This window comes from Marmota flaviventris, chromosome X (assembly GCF_047511675.1).
Source record: "Marmota flaviventris isolate mMarFla1 chromosome X, mMarFla1.hap1, whole genome shotgun sequence".
Taxonomy (NCBI): Eukaryota; Metazoa; Chordata; class Mammalia; order Rodentia; family Sciuridae; genus Marmota; species Marmota flaviventris.
The window spans coordinates 18,181,948-18,201,353 of record NC_092518.1 but is presented as its reverse complement, the minus strand read 5'-3'; the positions used below and the strand labels follow the sequence as shown (position 1 = coordinate 18,201,353).

Below are 19,406 nucleotides of genomic sequence, written 5' to 3'. Positions count from 1 at the left end.
CCAAAACAGATTACACCTTCCATGACTTTCCTGGCAATTTCATTCCTGGGAACTCTGGAGAATAGTGAAAGTGTCCCCAAAGCATCCGATATTTATTTCCCTTAGTTGCTGGTGCTTCTGTGTGTGCTCTTCAAACTAAATGGAAAAGAAAAGATGTGGCCAGCCCCACAACACGCACAGCTCTAGCGGAAGTGTGGACAGCAGACAGGAAGTGCGGCCTGAGTCTGCAGACCAGCGGCCTGCAGGCCTGGGCCTGGTATGCATAGGAGTGCGCATGCGTGCTAACGGCCACTCCTTGACCTTGGCCCCTCAGGTCCACTTCCGGCAGACCGAGCACCCAACACGGCACAGACGGTGGCACAAACAGGTAGAGGTCTTTTCAGAAATTTCTGGGTGTTTTCTGTAATGCCCCCAGGGGGGTGGGTTTCTTGGTGAACCTGTTGAATGAAGGCTGTTGGCTTCAGGGTGGACTGTAGAGTTTGCAGGACCCAGAGTGATAACTGCCCACACGATTTCCACCTCCCTCCACCAATGCACGTACGTTTCTCTCCTCTTTTAGGGCTCCTATTTTATTTTAAAATGCAGCGATCTTTAGAACAAGCTTTGGATCGTGCAGAGGATGTTATTGAAAGTGCCCAACAGAGACCCCCTAAGAGAAAATACTCATCTAGTGGGGAGAAATCTCTACATCAAAAACTTTATGACATTTATGTAGAAGAATGTGAAAAAGAGCCCGAGGGGACAGAGGAACTCAGGAGCAATGTCAACTTGCTGGAAAAGCTGGTTAGGAGAGAGTCCTTGCCATGCTTAGTAGTCAACTTGTACCCGGGAAATAAGGGCTATTCTCTGATGCTGGAGGACAAAAGTGAGTTCTTTTCAGAGACCATCCAGCTGCCTTATGGAGAAGGGGAACTGCTTGAGTACTTGGATGCAGAAGAATTACCACCTATTCTGCTGGATGTCCTAGAAAAATCGCAGCGGAACATTTTTCATTGTGGGTGTGTCATAGCAGAAATCCGTGACTACAGACAGTGCAGTGACATGGAACCTTCCACTTACCAAAGCCGGCATATTCTCTTGCGCCCCACCATGCAGACTTTAGCATGTGATATAGAGTCCATGACGAGTGATGACCTCCAATGGACTCAGGAAGACAAACTTGCCCTTGAGAGTGAACTGCTCTTAGCTACAGCTGAACCATTGTGTCTTGATCCCTCTGTGGCTGTCACCTGCACTGCTAACAGGCTACTGTATAACAAGCAGAAGATGAATACTAACCCAATGAAACGGTGCCTGAAGAGGTATTCATGGTCCTCTCTGAATCAGCAGCAAGAGCTGTCGCAACATCAGTCTCCCCCTGATGCAAGTCTATTGACTGCTTGCAAAAAAGAGGAAGAGAGAAAAGCAGATCTGAAGCAAGACCTGAGGATGCCTCCAGTTGGATATTGTGTGGACATGTGGAAAGAGAGATGCTCTGACTTGGCCATACCTCCTCAAGTGGATGTGGAGGAATATGCTAAAGTGAAGGAGTCTTTGGGATCTGATGACCCACAAGCAACAGTCTGGCCAGCTCCTGAGCTAGGAGATGACTTTGGATTTGAGTGTGACAGTGGCAATCAGCTGTGGGAAACGAAGCTGAGCTTCATGCAGTCACTCAATGATCCGCTTTTCTCTGGCAAAACTGCATCACCTAAACAGGGCCCATGTGAGATCCAGATGTATCCCCCCATGGTCTCCCCAGCTGACCATTCACATGGCTTCGTGGAAGGGTCAAAGATTGATGCAGGGCCAGTGAATGTGTGCCAGGAGTCAGTCCAGAGCAAAGTCGAATGTGCAGGCAAGATGCCCCGCGGCTCCAGTGGCTCAGCCCATCTCAGGCAACCTTCTCCAGGGAAAAAGCCAAAGCAGCCTACCACCAGATGGGTGCAGTCCTCAGTACGAGGCAAGGCATCGAAACCTCGAGCTCTGGCTGTGACTCTTCCCTCCAGCGCAGGACAGACATTGTCAGGTAACAGTCCTCCTGCACAGCAGGCAAGCAGCTTGCACAGATTCCCACCTCTTGCCCCAGCTCCTAAGCGATGTGGCCTTTATCAGAAGTCTCCTTTAGGTGTCAGCAGAGGAGGAGTAATGCTTTATCCAGCCACCCGGCCCCCTGCCAGCTTGTCAGAAGGAACCCTGACCACCCAGGGCCCAGTGGGCTCCACTGGCCTAAAGGTCATCAATGTGGTGGGCCCAGTTCAGGGAGCCCAGGTTTTGGTGAGTGGTTCCAACCCTGTGCTGAGCAATTCCACCAGTGCCTATGTACCTATAAGCATGCATCCCAAGGGCCTTCTGCCCCCCAGAGGTCAACTGTGCAATGCACAGCCATGTCCAACACAGTCACCTGCTCAAGCAGGTGTGCAACTGATTTTAAATAACACTTCAGGTCCTGTAACTGTCTTCCAGCTTCCACCTGGTTCCATCATTTTGAACCCCCAGCAGCAGCAGCCACAGCAGCTGCAGCTGCAACTACAGCTGCAGCAGCCACAGCAGCTGCAGCTGCAACTACAGCTGCAGCCTCAGCCCCAGCCCCTGCCCCAGCCCCAACTTTACCAGTTGGTTCCACAGCAACAGCTTCAGCAACCCACAACTGCTCCTCCTCCACAGGCAGGGCCACAGGCTTCTGTGCCAGATTCAGGTGGTCAACAGTGGGCCTTGCTGGCCCCGCAAGCTGTTGTCATTAACCTAGCTCAAGGCAACAGTGTTCTGCAGCCCCAGTCAGCTATGTTGTGTCAGCTTGGCTCTGGTCAGCAAACACCTAGGCAGTGCCTTCCTCCACAGAGATTCCAGCTCTCCCCTGCCCCTCAAGGGCAGCTCCAGCCCCAGCCACTGCCACAATGTCTACAGCTGAGACTGGTGCAGTGCCCCATGTCTGTGCCCACAGCACCCACTCTGACAGCTCAGCCACGTGGGTTTGGGCACACAGCAGGTCAGGCAAAAGATAAAATGAAGAGTGGCACCCCAAAGTTCTGAGTCTTGCCTTGGTTTTCCTCTCTTTTTAAAAACACACCAGCATTGAGCCAAATCAATTCCAAGCTTTCACTTCATCTGTGGTATTTTTAATGTGTCAGTATTTGGCATTTTAGAGTATAAGCTTTAGGGCAAAGCACAATCCCTTGATTTTTGCATAGAAACAGGGATGGATTTAAGAGGAGATTGTCTTAAGTTATTCTTTTAATTGTTGTTGACATGATTATTTTTATTCTATTTTTATGATTATTTAATTCTATTTTTAATGTGTGCCCAAATCCAAACTAGGTGCAGTTGAAACTCTTGAAGCTTATAATCTCTCTGAATGAGAAAGTTACAGTCAGAATATACCTCGAGTTAACATTTTAGAAAATGGCTGGTTTTTACATTTTTTTGTGTGAAAAAAATAGAACACAACTTACTATCTTAACATTTTTAAGTGTGCTTTTTACTGTGATATTAAGAACATTTCACGTGGTTGTGCAACAGAACTCTAGAAGATCTTCATCTTGCAGAAATTAAACTCTGCACTACCTAACACCAGCTCTTGATTTCCTCACCCCAGCCACAGGCAGCTCTCTGTCTCTAAGAATTTGAGTACTGAGAGGACCTCATGTAAGAGACATTATACCATGTTCATCATTTTGAGACTGGCTTAATTCACTATTATAATGTCCTTTAGTTTCATCCATATTGTCCCATGTGACAGGAAGCTCTTTGCTTTTAAAAAAGAGTTTTCTTGGACATAATATGTAGAGAAGTAACATAGGAGAAACTTCTTTTAGAAAATTGTAGTTGGTACTTGTTTAAGATGTTTTGCACAATGTATGAGATGTAATTGTTACAAATCCAGGTTGAAGAAATAAAGTCAAAAGAAATTACAACAAACCAAAGTTTGAGTCCACCAGAGGCCTTCAGGCCATTGACTGTCTTGGTGGCAGATTTGCTTGTGTGACAGCCCCCAGCCCTTTCAAAGGCTCTCCTTGCACTCAGTGCCCCCCTGCCTTGCAAAGCCCAGCTCCCCTCCTACAGGCCCTGTCAGTGGTCTTAAAAAGGCACTTCTGGGACATCTTGTTTTCTCTGTCTTTATAAGGTTATTTACATTTTTAGAACACTAGGTTACTTGCAAAGAGGTAAATAAACATTTGAAAATCTGTTTCATTTGTTTGCTTTTCAAATGCCTGAAGCTTTCTCACAAGGTTAATTTGGCCTTCTTTTTTCTTTCTTGTCCTTTCCTTTTATATATTCATCATCAATAGTTCAGGGTTCCCTGCTCCTCTGTTGTTCTACTTTCTTGTTTCAATGGACTGGAAGATTCTTGAACTTTTCTGCCATCTTTTTTATTTTTTCCTCTTTAAAATTTGAGTTGAACAGGGCTGGGGTTGTGGCTCAGTGGTGAGTGCTTGCCTAGCATGAGTGAGGCACTGGGTTCGATCCCCAGTACCCTATAAAAATTTTTAAAAGAAAACAAATAAAGTGCTTTCTTTAAAAAAAAATCGAGTTGTTCAGATAACAACCATTTAACCATTTTCAGGTAAAATTCCATGGCATTTAGTACATTTACAGTTTTGTGCCAACCCTCCTCTGCCTGTTTTCAAAACATTTTCAGCATCTCAGAAGAAAACCCTGTACCCATTCATCAGAGCATTGTCTTCCTCCCTAGCCCCAGCTGCTGATAGCCAACAGTTTGTTTTCCATTTCCAGGATTTTAACTGTTCTCAGTATATCCTATAAGTGGAGTCATACAATATGTAGTCTTTTGTGTCTGGCCTCTTTCATTTAGCATAATTTTTCATGTTTCATTAATGTTTTAATTCTTTTTTTATTTCTCAATAATTTTGCATTGTTTGGTGGGCTGGGGATATAGCTCAGTTGGTAGAGTGCTTGCCTTGTATGCTCAAGCCGTGGGTTCAATTCCCAGCACCACAAAAGAAAAAATTGCATTATTTATACATAGCACTTCCTGTTTACCCAATTATCCATTGTTGGACACTTAAGTTGTTTCTACTTTTGACTCTTCTTGATAGTTTTAGTGTCTTATATTTTATTCTATAACACCTTTGAAGGGCAATCTACCTATGTAAAACTTTTTCTAAATACACTTATATGTTTATCTGCCTTTTGCTATCACAAGAAAAAGAAATTTTGATTGACAGTTCTGCTGAAAGTTTGGTGAAGAAACATGTATCCAGTGGTTTTGACTCATTTAATCCATTTATACTAATGTCCTACGATTGCTGTTCAAGAATATTCAAGATTCAGCCAACTTTAAGCAAACACATTGAATTTGCCATCCAAGTGACCATGAGCCCGTTAGAGCATCCTGGACATCATTGGGAATTATGCCTGAACTTTTAAGAACTGAACCAATGCAATGAACAATTGCAAAGAAGAATTTATGTTCAACCTTGGGAGCCAAACAGAGATCTGACATAGAATATCACCAGATTTGCTGTCCTTCTTCCCTTTCTAGCTGGTCCTTTCAAGTACTACAGGAGATACCAGCAGAATCTGTGCTTTAGTAATGTAACCCTCCCTTCCCAGACAGGCAAATAAATTCAGCTTTGTTTTAGATTACCATTTGGCAGTCTTTGTTTATTTCTTTTAAATGATCCCCGTCACAGTTGATAATTTGATGCAGTTGCCACAGTGATGAAAAGGAAAATGTGTCAGGCTTAAAATAAAATCCCAGAGTATGTGTTTATTCAAAAAATTCTGTAAGGAGGGTTTCCCACGTAGCTCATGTCATTTTAGGCCCTGGGTGAGGTGGCAGAGGATGCAAATACCAAAGAAAAGTAAAAATGCTACCTCAGGAATCTGTATCTCATTTAAACCTCATCTAATTTTATCCTTTAGCAATTTAAGCCAGATTCTCAGTATGATAAAAATCTCAATAAAAGGTAGATGTTATATATATATATATATATATATATATATATATATATATATATATATCAAGATGAATATGCAGTAGAAAAAATGATAAATAGAAAATGGTTTATTACCCTACCATGAGTTGTAGGTCAGAACACAGACCAAGGAGATGATGAAAATAAGTTTTCAAGAGGAAAGTATCTCTGAACCATGAAGTCCAACTATGTGGATCTGCATAGAGAATTTGTTGTAAGTAATATGTGTAAGAAGCTATTATCTCATTTTAGATTTCTGTTTTGAGAAAAACAGCCATTCTCACTAAGAAACTCCTATTTTTTCAAAGTAGTACAAACATTTTATTTTCCCTCCTGGACGGCTCCCACAGGGGTCTTGTTCCCATTTCTCCCACCTCCCTACTGATAGCAAAATAGTTGTCACAAGTCAACCTACTTAGAAAAAGCCAAGTTCATTCTTACTGGAAAGGGAGAGGACTGTCTTAATAGAGCCTTAGTAATGTTTCAGGTAAATATGCTTTCTGTAAAATCTAATAAAATAATCCTTCATCTCCAAGATTTTAGGATTTCATCTTCCAGAAAGTGTACTTAGTTGTTTAAATTGCATTTGAAAAACACCTAGGCTATAAAATATAGGATTTTCCCCTTCTATTCTCACTATATGCTAGGCACTCTGTTTTACATGTTTTCACTTAGTCCTTGCAAGAACCACACCAATTATAGAAAAAGAAACAAGGCAGTGGGAGCCTAAGTAATTTACTCAAGGTCACCCAGCTGTGAAGTGTCAGAACCCAGATTTGGACCCAAGCCCCCTAGGTTAGAGACCATATTCTTTCCCATACCGACCTCTCTGCTGCCTTGCAAGAGGCAAGACATAGGGGCTGGGGATGTGGCTCAAGCGGTAGCGCGCTCGCCTGGCATGCGTGCGGCCCAGGTTCAATCCTCAGCACCACATACAAAAATGTTGTGCCCACCGAAAACTAAAAAATAAATATTAAAAAATTCTCTCTCTCTCTCTCTCTCTCTCTCTCTCTCTCTCTCACACACACACACACACACACACACACACACACACACACTCTTAAAAAAAAAAAAGAGGCAAGACATAGGCCTGTCCCAAGTGGGTTCACCATATGTGGGTTGCCAAGACCCACCCCACAACATATGGGGAAAATGACAGATGGCAATCTGTCACTTAGCTATGTGTTGGTGTTTGAAAGGAGCTAATAACAGATATCTCTGCTGTAGTTTGAAACCAGCTGAAAGAGCACAAACCAGGAGTCAAACAGCTGGACATCCATATCTTCTCTTTATAAGTGATGCTTACATATTTGAGAACATAGTTCAGATCTGGTTTCCTATTACCATACCGTGGTCTTAGATTCTTCCACTCCCTCACAGGCAGTGTTAGAGAACTACAGGTCTCTCCTAAGGGTCTGGCCCTCCCACTGGAGAGAACTGGGTGGGTGAGAGAGACCCCAAATTTACTTTTAAGAGCTTTTTAACCCCTGGGCAGCAGGCCTCCTTGGCATTTGGTGAAGCCTGTGGAGACTTTCTCAAAACAATGTTTTAAGTGTATAAAATAAAATCCATTACAAAAGAAGTGAATTACACTCACATACAACCTGAAGATATGAGTAAATACATTTATGGTAAAATGTATGTGCTCCTTTATTAATGCATAAAATAATAGAATTTGGCAGTAGGACTAATAAGTAGTCTAATTTTGAAGTAATTATGAGCATAAATGATACTTTGTGATCTCTAAAACAAATGAAATGTCTTATGAAAACATCTACAATTTCTATTTGCTACAGACTCATAGATGTTGCTAATATTACTGTGGTTTCATGTCCATATTCATACTTTTTTAAAAAATATGTTTTAGTTGTAAATGGATCTTTATTTATTTATATGTGATGCTGAAGATCGAACCCAGGGCCTCACACATGCCAAGCAAGTGCTCTACCACTGAGCCACAACTACAGCCCCCATATTCATACTTTTAAGAAATATTCCATTTCAGTTAGAAGTCAGAGAAAATTAAGGTGTAGGATTTTTTTCCTCATTAAGTTCATGGATCCTCTGAAAGTGTTCATAGACCCTAGGTTCTGAATCCTTGCTCTAATGGAAGCTCTTCCCCTAGAAACAGAATAAATAGTCAATAGCATTACTCCTAACAGTGTATGTTATATGAGCAAGTCTACAGGTGATGGTCAAGTTTGCTTACAGTGTACATAGAGGTCAAATTATTGAATGGGCGGTTAACACAGCAACTTAGAAAGGAGTTATTTACTAGGTGTGCATTAATCATTTAATCCTCAGAATGACCTCATTGGTAGCTAGTGAGGTTAACTCCTATTTTCAAATAAGGAAACAGAAGGTTAATATAATTTGCCAAGGTCATACATTTAGTAAATAGAAGGGCCAGGATTTGAAACTAGGTAGTCTGGCTCCAGAATCCATTGTCTTAATCACTAAACCTGTATAACAGTTTTAGAGAGCTAGTTAGGAAAAACTAAGGCCAAGGATACCATTTATTAATATTGTACCTTTAGGGAAATAATTACAACTAAATCCTTAGGAGATAGCCCTTCTATAGATTGGGAACTTCTCAATAGAGATCAGGGATTATTGAATTCCCTGTAGTTACCTGTTATCTGTTGTATTGAAACAGATAACAGGTAACTACAGAATTATCCCAAAATGATCTCATTCTAGGTTGCTGGAATCACAGATCAGCTCGGACTGGTGCAGAGTGGAGAACTTAGCTTCCTATGGGACCAGTGGCTCCCTTCTCCTGACTGGAGGCCACATAACTTCTTCTTCTTCTTTTTTTTTTTTTTACAGTAGGTGTGTATTTATTTATTTATTTATTACTTTTTTTAAGTTATACATGACAGTACAAAGTATTTTGACATAGCATACATACATGGAGTGTAACTTCCCATTCTTGTGGTTGTACAAGATGTGGATTTCACTGGCCATGTATTCATAAATGAACATAGGAAAGTTATGTCCAATTCATTCAAATACAGTAGTATTTCCTATTCCCATCCCTCCTCCCTTCCCTTCATTCATCTTTGTGTAATCCAGTAAACTTCTATTCTCCCCACCCTCCACTTATTGTGAGTTAGCGTCTACTTATCAGAGAGAGCATTCAGCCTTTGGTTTTTTGGAGTTAGTTTATTTCACTTAGCAATTAGATAGTCTCCAATTTCATCTATTTACTGGCAAAAGCCATAATTTCATTCTTCTTTATGGCTGAGTAATATTCTATTGTGTATATGTACCACATTTTCTTTATCCATTCATCTGTTGTAGGGCACCTAGGTTGGTTCCATAGCTTAATTATTGTGAATTGAACTACTATAAACGTTGATGTGGAGGCCACATAACTTCTAATGGATTTTGTTAAGAACTATGATGGCAACTGGATGCAGTGGTACACATCTGTGATTCCAGCTACACAGGAGGCTAAGACAAGAATTGCAAGCTCAAGGCCAGGTTCATCAACTTAGTGAGACTGTTCTCAAAATAAAAATAAATGAATAAATAAGAAGGGCTGGAAATGTAGCTCAGTTGTAGAGTGTCCCTGTATTTAACACACACACACACACACACGTGAAGGTTCTAAGATTTTACCCTATTTGCAAGCTAACACGTTAGCCTGCCACAGTTTCATGGATGCTGGCAGAAGACACAAGAATATTGGGCCAAAAACAGAGGACTTGGTTACTCACAGCACAGATGACAGCAGGAGTTTCAGATTTGCATTGCTTCCTTTGTCCCTCAAGTTCCATGGGGACATCACAGAGGTAGACCCAGGTAGATGCTGCACATGCAGTAGATGTGGGTCAAAGCTGAAGAAACCAAGTTTAGGAAACACCAATAAGGAGGTTGCAAGCAAATCTGCCCGGCTGTGTTCTCAAGGAACACAATATTTTGGTTACACTGGTCGACACACAAATTTGTTCTTGGCCCTCCAGGGAAACAGTTCTCTCTGTCTCCTAAGACTGTTCACTGTACAAGCTTCCTTGAAAAAGTTAGCCCAGATTAAAAGCTGTCAGTGTCTCTACTCACAAGATATGCAAAAGCACAAGAAACCATGGATAAGAGCTTCCCAGGAGAGTTGAGGGACTGGCATCTGGAATTCCTAAACAACTCCTTTAAACACTAGTATCTGACTCCAGACTGCCTGGAAGCTCAGCAGTTTGTATATCCCTTCAATGATAAGGTGTTTTTCTCAGACTTTGTAAGAGTAATAAAGGATGGGTCTCTCTATTGGAACATGGATACTCACTATGCATTTAGGAGGGAGCTATGGCACTGGCACACTTCTCTAATGGATAACAAGAGGAAGGGGACCTGTGCCTTCTCTTGCTACCCTGGTGTTGTAAGTTTTCCTCTCTCCCAATAATGCCTATAACTTAATTCATGCCCAGCCCTGCTGCATGGCAGCTGAGACCCATCCAGTCTTAAAACAGTGGACAAATAAAAATAACAGGACAGGGGCTGGGGATGTGGCTCAGTGGTAGAGTGCACACTTAGCATTCACAAGGCACTGGGTTCGGTCCTCAGCACCACATAAAAATAAAAAATAAAGATATTGTGTCCATCTAAAACTAAAAAAATAAATAATTTTTTTTTTAAAAAATACAAGACATCTAAGAGTTCCCAGCATCCAGAAGGAGGAAGATCAAACAGGACAGGTACTCAGAAAAACAGAATTGCTAGAGGAAATATATAACAACTAAAAAAATAATAACATTATGATTTGAAGAGATTCAGGGTTGGGGCTGTAGCTCAGTGGAAAAGCGCTTGCCTAACATGTGCGGGGCACTGGGTTCGATCCTTAGCACTTCATAAAAATAAACAAATAAAGTAAAGGCATGCTGTCAATCTACAACTAAAAAAAAAATTAAAGATTTAAAGAGATTCAAATACAGCATTCGGGACTGAGGGAGTTCCAAAGATATGAGACTCCTGTGCTAAAACTGTGATAATATAGGGCAAACTGTCCAGACCTAATCACCCTATATACTTTCTCCCATACACATACAACTTTCTGTAAGTAGATTTCATGACTTCAGATGGTTTTGGGGGAGCATTTTTTTGTTTTTTTTTTTTTTGGTTGGCTGGGTTTTTGGTACTAGGGCCTCACACATCGTAGGCAAGCACTCTACCACTGAGCTATATACCCCTAGCCCATAATGTCAAATTTTAAAATACAACAGATGAACTAAAAAAGAGGATGGCTACTAGGAAATCCAGGGTAAGTAACTCGGGTAAAGGGGGAGAAATATCTCAAAACATATTATCTCAAAAATGTGAAAGATGGAATTATGAAAACAAAGATAAGAAACTTGAAGGATAAAGCTAGGAGATATAATAAACAAACGTAGGACATCAAGGAGAGGAAACTGATGGAGGATAAGCACGATGAAGCAAGAAATAAGTTAAAATTTTCTTGAACAAAACAAAGTCCTCAGTTTACAGATTGAAAAGGTGCAGTGAGTTCCCAGTAGGTTCCATGAGAATGATAGTAGATAATCCACACACTTTAGTACGTTATGTTAGTACTCAACAAATAATGATTTCCTTCCCCTTCCCTAACATGGGTGAACAGATTGTACCTCCCTAACTCTTGACTTTGGGTTTGTTCATGGGACACACTTTGACCATTGGAATGTTAATGGATATGGTACAAGCAGAAACTTGAATTATATCTGCATAGTTGAGCTCACCACCCTGTGCTTCTGCTTTCTCCCATGAAAATAACATGCTTTGAGAGGCTCCTGATCAAAGGAAGACGAAAATACATCAAGTAAACCTGGACCCAATCTGAAGCTTAGAAGTAAGCCGAGCCTAGATTTATAGATGTGTGAGTAACAAACAAGTACATGCATATTGTTTAATGCCACTGAGATGTTTACAGTAGTTTGTTATGCAGCATTATTATGACAATAGCTGGCTGACATATACTTAGGCAGATTTTGGTAAAATTTTGAACTCTCAAAAGTGAAAAAATAAATCTTAAGCTTCCAGTCAGAAAAAATAATCTATCCACAAATTTTTAAAAAGTAAAATGAGTATTGGACACCTCATACACTATATTTGAAGTCCTAGGAAGTAGATCTTCTACTGGCAGTAAAAGATTGCAATCTAAGAATCTCATACCCAGTCAATATTTGATTTATCCATTAGGGTTAAAAAGAGATTTTTTTGAGGATTTTTAATAAATAAAAAATTAGCAGTCATATGATCTATTTGAGAAAAATATTTAAGAAATTCAAATCAAAAACAAAGGAACAGGGCTGGGGTTGTAGCTCAGTGATAGAGCGCTCGCCTAACATGTGTGAGGCCCTGGGTTCGATCCTCAACAGCACATATAAATAAATAAATAAATTAAATAAAGGTATTGTGTCCATCTACAACTAAAAATTTTTTTAAAAAAAGGAACAAAAACAGAGGCCTCAAGTACTAAAGTTTAAATAGATGATTGTATTTCTGAAAATATATAATATGTAGCTTAACCTAAATTGATCATGAGTGAATACCTTAGAACATGTGATATGAGTACTAAATAAAGATCCTTAAATTACAAGAGGTTCCTGCAAAGGAAATTTTAATAATAATCTAGAAGTAAATTATCTTTGGAAAATATAGGCATTGGGTATGGTGGAATGGAGAGGAAATATTTGAAAGTTCTCAACTAGGGCAAGAATGGGAATTGAAATAGTCTGGAAATATCATTTTATTTCAGTAAGGAGTACAAGGAAAAATAGATTGTTGTTGTGAGAAAATAGTTGGGAGCCCTGCTTTCAAATAATGGTAACAAAGTACACATTCCAGATAATAAAAAGTTGCCATTAAGATAATGGAAAAATACAACGAAATTTCCAAATTAAACCAAGGCCAAAAAACAGAATGGACAATAAAATCAACAAAAATAAGGAAAAAATATCCTGGCATGGTGGTGCATGCCTGAAATCTCAGCAACTTGGGAAACTGAAGCAGAAGGATTGCAAGTTCAAAGCCAGCCTCAGCAACTAAGCAAGACCTGTCTTTTTTTTTTTTTTTTTTTAGTACCAAGGAGTGAACTTAGGAGTGCTGGACCACTGAGCAACATCTCCAGCCCTATTTTTTATTTTATTTAGAGACAGGGTCTCACTGAGTTGCTTAGCACCTCACCATTGCTGAGACTGGTTTTGAACTCACAATCCTCCTGCCTCAGCCTCCTGAGCCACTAGGATTACAGGCATGCACCACTGTACCCAACTAGAAAGACCCTGTCTCAGAATTAAAAACTTAAAAGGGCTGGGGATGTGGGGATGTGGTTAAATACCCCTGGGTTCAATTCCTGGTACCAAAAAAAATTTTTTTAACTAAGGAAAAATTAAAAGAGGAAACATTAAAGTAAAATGGTATAGCATAAACACAATATGGAAAGCATAAAATCAAGCATATCAATCATTTGAGTTAATGTGGATGTACTGAATTCTATTGAAAGACAGAAAATATCAAAATCAGTTTTTAAAAAACAAAAACCAAATCCAGCTATACAATAATTTATAAGAAATAAAAAGACCTGGGAGTATAGCTCAGTGGCAAAGTGCTTGCTTAGCACAAGGCCCTAGATTGGATGTGTGCATGTGTGTGTGCGAGGCAGCACACATACACACACATATACACACACACACAAAAAAAAAAAACCTGGTAGGCCAGTGTCATTAAAACATACACACACCAAAAAAAAAAAAAGAAAGAAAAGAAAATTATTATTAGGAAGGGAGGAATGAAGATGAAAGAATTTACAGAGAGCCAGATCTGGTGGCATACTCCTGTAATCCCAGTGGCTCTGGAGGCTGAGGCAGGAGGATTGAGTTCAAAGCCAGCCTTAGCAATTTAGCACCCTGTCTCAAAAAAAAAAAAAAAAAAAAAAAAATTAAAGGGCTGGGGATGTGGCTCAGCGGTTAAGCACCTCTGGGTTAAATTCCCAATCCAAAAAAAAAAAAAAAAAGAATTTACAGAGACTGAAGAGGGACATTAAAAAATGATAGAAGGCCAGGCACAGTGGCACATGCCTGTAATACCAGCAGCATGGGAGGCTGAGGCAGGAGGATCGTGGGTTCAAAGTCAGCCTCAGCAACAGCGAGGTACTAAGCAACTTCAGTGAGAAATAAATAAATAAAATAAAATACATAAATAAATAAATAAAATACTGTCTCTAAATAAAATACAAAATAGGGCTAGGGATGTGGCTTAGTGGTGCCTGTGTGTTCAATCCCCAGTAATAAAAAAAAAAAATGACAGAAGGACAAGTTGAGGGTATGGTCAGTGGTAGAGCACTTGCCTAGTATGCGCAAGACCCTAGGTTCAATCCCTGCCACTGCAAAGAAAAGAATATGACAGGAGCAGGGCTGGGGGTATAGCTCAGTGATAGACTACCTACCAAGCCATGTTCCAGGCTCTAGGTCTGATCCCTAGCAGTACAAAGGGAAAAAAAAAAAAAGACAAAAGGCACAATTTAAGAAGGAACCTTGTCACAGACTTGTATGCATTGAACAGCATAAACAAAGAAGAGAGTCTAGGATCAGAATCAAATCTTGCAGGATCCCCACAGTTATACGTTGGGAAGAGAAGAGTAAACTGGAAAAAGAGTACCAAGAAATAGAAAAAGGAAAGGTGGGAAATGGTAATAGCAACCCTGTGCCCTGGGAATCCCCCAATCTACAGGTAAAAATGGCCCCCACAAGAATGCTCCAACTGACTTTCCACCCAGGGCCAGCTCTGGGTCAGAGCAAACAGGCTGTGCATGACAACACTCCCTTCCCTGTGGGGATGCTGTGGAAACACAGGATTTTGCACGCAACTCTCCATTCTCCCTGCATCTGCAATTTGTAACAGATTGTAATTTAGATGCAGTGCAGAATTCAGTTCTTTTATCTAAATGGAAGTTTCATAGTCTTGGAGTGTTGTTAAGAAAAGAACAGCTGCCCATTGTATGGGGGACATTGTGGAACATACCAGTATGGAGAAATAAAAAGATGGTGCTCCATTATTTCCCATTAAAAGATCCACTTAATTTCTCACACTTAAAAAGTCAGCCCATGTTAAGACAATGTAATGTTTCTTACCCGCTAAAAATCCCCTTTTCTCTTCTATCCACTAATTAAAAAATCTATGCTTATTGTCAAGTTTAGAAATAATTTTAGGGAAGTTTTTCTAACATCCATAAGAACTATAATACTGGTCAAATCCCATTTCTTTTTTTTAAAAAAGAATTTTTAGTGTAGGGCTGGGGTTGTAGCTCAGTGGTAGAGCTCTTTACCTCACATGCATGAGGCACTGGGTTCAATCCTCAGCACCACATAAAAATAGATACTTTTTTAAACAATTTTTAGTGTAGATGGGCACAATATTTATTTTATTTCTTTATTTTAATATGGTGCTGAGGATGGAACCCAATATCTCATATATGCTAGGCAAGCACTCTACTACTGAGCTATAACCCCAGCCCCCACATATATTTTTATACACACATAATGGGCTTTCTTCAGCCTTGGTTCCTCCAAAGACAGTGGTGCTCAGGTACCCAGGTTATTATAGCAATGTCATTTGTTACTTCTGACTCATAGGCATGCCTCTATTCCATACTCTAAGAATCTCCAAGAACTAGGTTCGTAGAATATCTCTTTAGGGAGATTTGTGTGGTACGGCATTATCATTTACTATGTCTTCTCATCCCAGCCCAAGCCCCTGAAAGATCTACTTAACATCAGACTACATGGAATAATCTTCCCTCTGAGCAACCATTCCCTAACAAAATGAGTGCACTTGGACCCCCTCTCTGGGATTAGTATAGACTGTCACTTATTCCTAATGGGGCTCACTCCTCAACAAGGAAAATAGCCACTGGCCCTTCATGGCTAGACATTGTCTTAACCAGGGCTGGGACTAGGGTGAGGCAGGTGAAGTACTCACTCTCAGGTTCATGCAAATACAGAGTCAATTTAAAAATAATAATAATAATTTATTCATTCATTTTTTAAAAAACCATTCATTATGGAATTTTTTGCCTTGTTTTTCAAAATATTTCATTATTTTTTGTCTTAATTACTGATGGGTTTTGGTTTTTTATTTTTGTTTTTGGCACTCAATTGAATTTTGCATTAGGGGCTGGAGATATGGCTCAGTTGGTAGATTGTTTGCCTAGCATGTATAAGTCCCTGGATTCAATCCCCAACACCACCAAAAAAAAAAAAAAAAAATTGCACTAGTACCTTTCTCAACCTCACTTTAGACCCAAGCCCTGGTTCTATCCATCAAATTCTTCTACCCCTTATTCATATAAAGCATTGGTATATGCCTCATGCCATGAAGCCACATCTATTATACATCCCTCCTGGACACCCAAGTTCAGCCCTGAGCTACATGTAGATGATTGCTGCCTAGTTGTAATCATGCTATTCACCATAATTATGTAGTATGTTTTATTTTTATGAACAATAGTTTCATAAACAATTTTCCTTGACATAGTGGAGAGATATTTTTAAATATTTCTACTGGAGCCAAAAAAAAAGAGCTGGGGATATATCTCAGTAGTAGAGTAATTGCCTAGCATGCACAAGGCCTTAGATTCAATTCCCAGTAATGAAAGAAAGAAAATGAGACAGAAAGGAAAGAAGAAAGCATGACATTTGAAAATGGTGCCTATTTTTTTCCTTAGCATTTTTTCTGATGCTAATCACCTGGCAACAAAGACCCATGCAGATGCCTACTGAAGAAAGTCCACCAGAAGTCCACACCAAATTAGCTTCATTTAGCAAGCTGTAGCCAGAAAGAGGACACTGCAGGGAGACTGCAGGGCATTTCAGTAAGAGGGAAAGGATTTAGGTAGGTGTCAAGGGATTCTAAGGAGAGTTTAAGGGAAGAGAGAGCATGTTCTGAGCTCCATATTATCAGAAGGCAGAGGTAATCAGTAGTTGGGAATCTCAATTTTTAATTGAGGGGTGAGAAGATTAAGACAGAGCTAGAATTCTCATTGGTAAAAGAGCATAACTGTGTCCTGGTTGGGAGGAGTGGGTGTTAATCATTTACCTGGTTGAAGAATGGCCTTTTGTCTATTTGGTTCCAAACATGGCCTTGAAGTGGACTTCTCTGACATCATTTATTTCCCATGAGTGCTATTAATGTTCAGCCAGGAATATCACAACCTCATTGCAAGCAGGGCTGTTTTTCACTTTCTTAGATCCTCCTTCGGGACAAGGACAGTCAAATTGAGCCTGTGGGACATTAATCTGAGGGGTCCAGGTTCACATGAGTCAGGGTATTCTTCCCTTGAACAGCTGCATAGGCCACCAAGGGAACAATTTTGGTTCTTCATGAATGAATGTACCAGAAGATCCTTGGAGTTTACTCTGACATTTTGGGGACACACTGTTTCTACTCTGTATCTGCTGGTGTCCTTTGATAGCATCTGCATTTCAATTATGCCTTTTCCAACATCCAGCTTTTCTGAACAGATGCAAACAATGAATCTTAACTTTATTCCTTCCAAATGCAGATCCTGAGGTGACAGCTCATACATAGGTAGTTCACATAGGATGCATCCCTTTTAGCAAGGGTAGCTCAACTGCATAGGGGGCCCAAGTGAAATTCTGTAGAAGATTCAGCCCAGAACACTCACCTAGATCCAGAAGAGTCTTTATCCACTGGCCCACCCTCCACAGTCAAGATTTCTCCCTGAGCATTAACCACATCACCTTTCCAAGAGTGTGGATATGCCATAGTGGCTAAGAGGCTCCCATTAGTTGTCCCCCACCTGGCAGATACTAAACATTTCATTAGTATTTGAGGATGAATGGATAAATGGAAAAAATATTCCAGCATTCTGCCCCTGAGACTTTTCAATGACTTCTCTGACCACCTCAAGTCCCAAAGAGGCTGTCTCACATTGACCTGACCTACATGCCTTTCCCTAGATGACTCCCTTTGCCTCTTAGCTTTTCTATGAGAAATTAGCTAGTTTCACCTGCCTCTCCCAAGGTGTAGCCCCTCGAGGCCCTTTTGTCCTTGGGGTGAGGGAAGGTGCTCAGCAAATGCATCTCCCACAAACCAGACCTACTTGCAGCCATGTCGTGAAAAGGAAATTAAAAAGAAAAAGAAATCCTGTCCCATGCTATGACATGGATGAACCTTGAGGACTCTATGCTAAATAAGTTCGTCATGGAAGGACAAACACTGTATGCTTCCATGCATATCAAATATCTAGAATAGTTAAAATCACAGAAACAGAAAGTAGGAAGGTGGTTGCCAAGGGCTGAGAGGAGGGGGAAGGAGGAATTAGTGCTTACTGGATATTGAGTTTCTGTTTTGCAAGATGAAAAAGTTCTGAAGATCAGTAGCACAACAATGAAAGTGTACTTAACAGTACAGAACTGTACATTTAGAAATGGTTCAGATGTTAAATCCTGTGTTTTTTTACTGCAATAAAACATAAATTTAAAAAGAGAGAATAAAGGGGTTGGGGATGTGGCTCAGTGGTAGAGTGCTTGCCTAGCATGCACAAGGCCCTGGGTTCAATCCCTAGCATTGCCCCGCCCCCAAGGAAAAATACAGAGAAAAGGAGAGACCAGCTTTCTTGTGCCACTGAGCAATCTGCACACTCTCTTGGAGGCTCTATCTGATCAATGTACCTTTTCTTTTTTAAATTTTTTTTTAGTTGTTGATGGACCTTTATTTTATTTATTTATTTATATACAGTGCTGTCAATGTACCTTTGCTTTTAGCACCAAAACTCTGGACAGTAAAGTTGAAGCATTCAGTAGTTTAAGAAACACAAGCCAGAATTAAAAAGGAGCCCAAAGTGTAATGGCTGAAACTAGTAATATACATAAATAGCTGGACCATTTTTTCACTTGTTCAAAATTCTCTTCTATTTGGGAGTAATTTTCTCCCACTTCAAACTCCCTCATTATATACCCTTTCATTCAAAATGTTACTTATCTCTTCTCTTGTAATTTAACCATCCACTAATTATTTCTGATATGGAAACATATATTACTAAGTGAAACTCTTTTGAAGAGCTGAATTAAACAGACAATGAGTATATTTCTCTAATTTCTTGTCTAATGGTTAATAGAATTACCAACAAAGAACTTTTTTGAAGTCTTAAAAACTATCTGTGATAACATTTTCAGTGTAAACTAAATTTAAAAAAAATTTTTTTGGAGGGCTGACATAGAGCCCTTGCTTAGCATGTGCAAATCCCTGGGTTCAATCCCCAGCAGGGCAAAAAATAAAATGAAAATGAAATAAATTTAAAATGTTTTGACTAGACAGAATTTTACATCTCAGCAAAGTGAAAAAATGACAAAAACAATACATATATATTGCCCCAATAATATTTGCAAAAATGACTTCATAGTCTACAAATATGTGATGCAATTTTCTTTTAAGTACAATGGACACTATGGAGATAGGAGTTCCAGTCTTGGGTCTTCT

At 40.0% G+C, this 19,406-nt stretch overlaps 1 non-coding gene and 1 pseudogene across 1 annotated transcript; both read left to right on the top strand.

Moving 5' to 3' along the window:
* The first annotated feature begins 579 nt into the window (after nucleotides 1-579).
* LOC139703349 (transcription factor SPT20 homolog pseudogene) lies at nucleotides 580-3,012 on the top strand (annotated as a pseudogene).
* A 15,416-nt stretch (nucleotides 3,013-18,428) lies between these two features.
* On the top strand, nucleotides 18,429-18,500 carry Trnaa-agc (transfer RNA alanine (anticodon AGC)). Its single transcript has one exon. It is a non-coding gene; the product is annotated as a tRNA-Ala (tRNA).
* The last annotated feature ends 906 nt before the right edge of the window (nucleotides 18,501-19,406 follow it).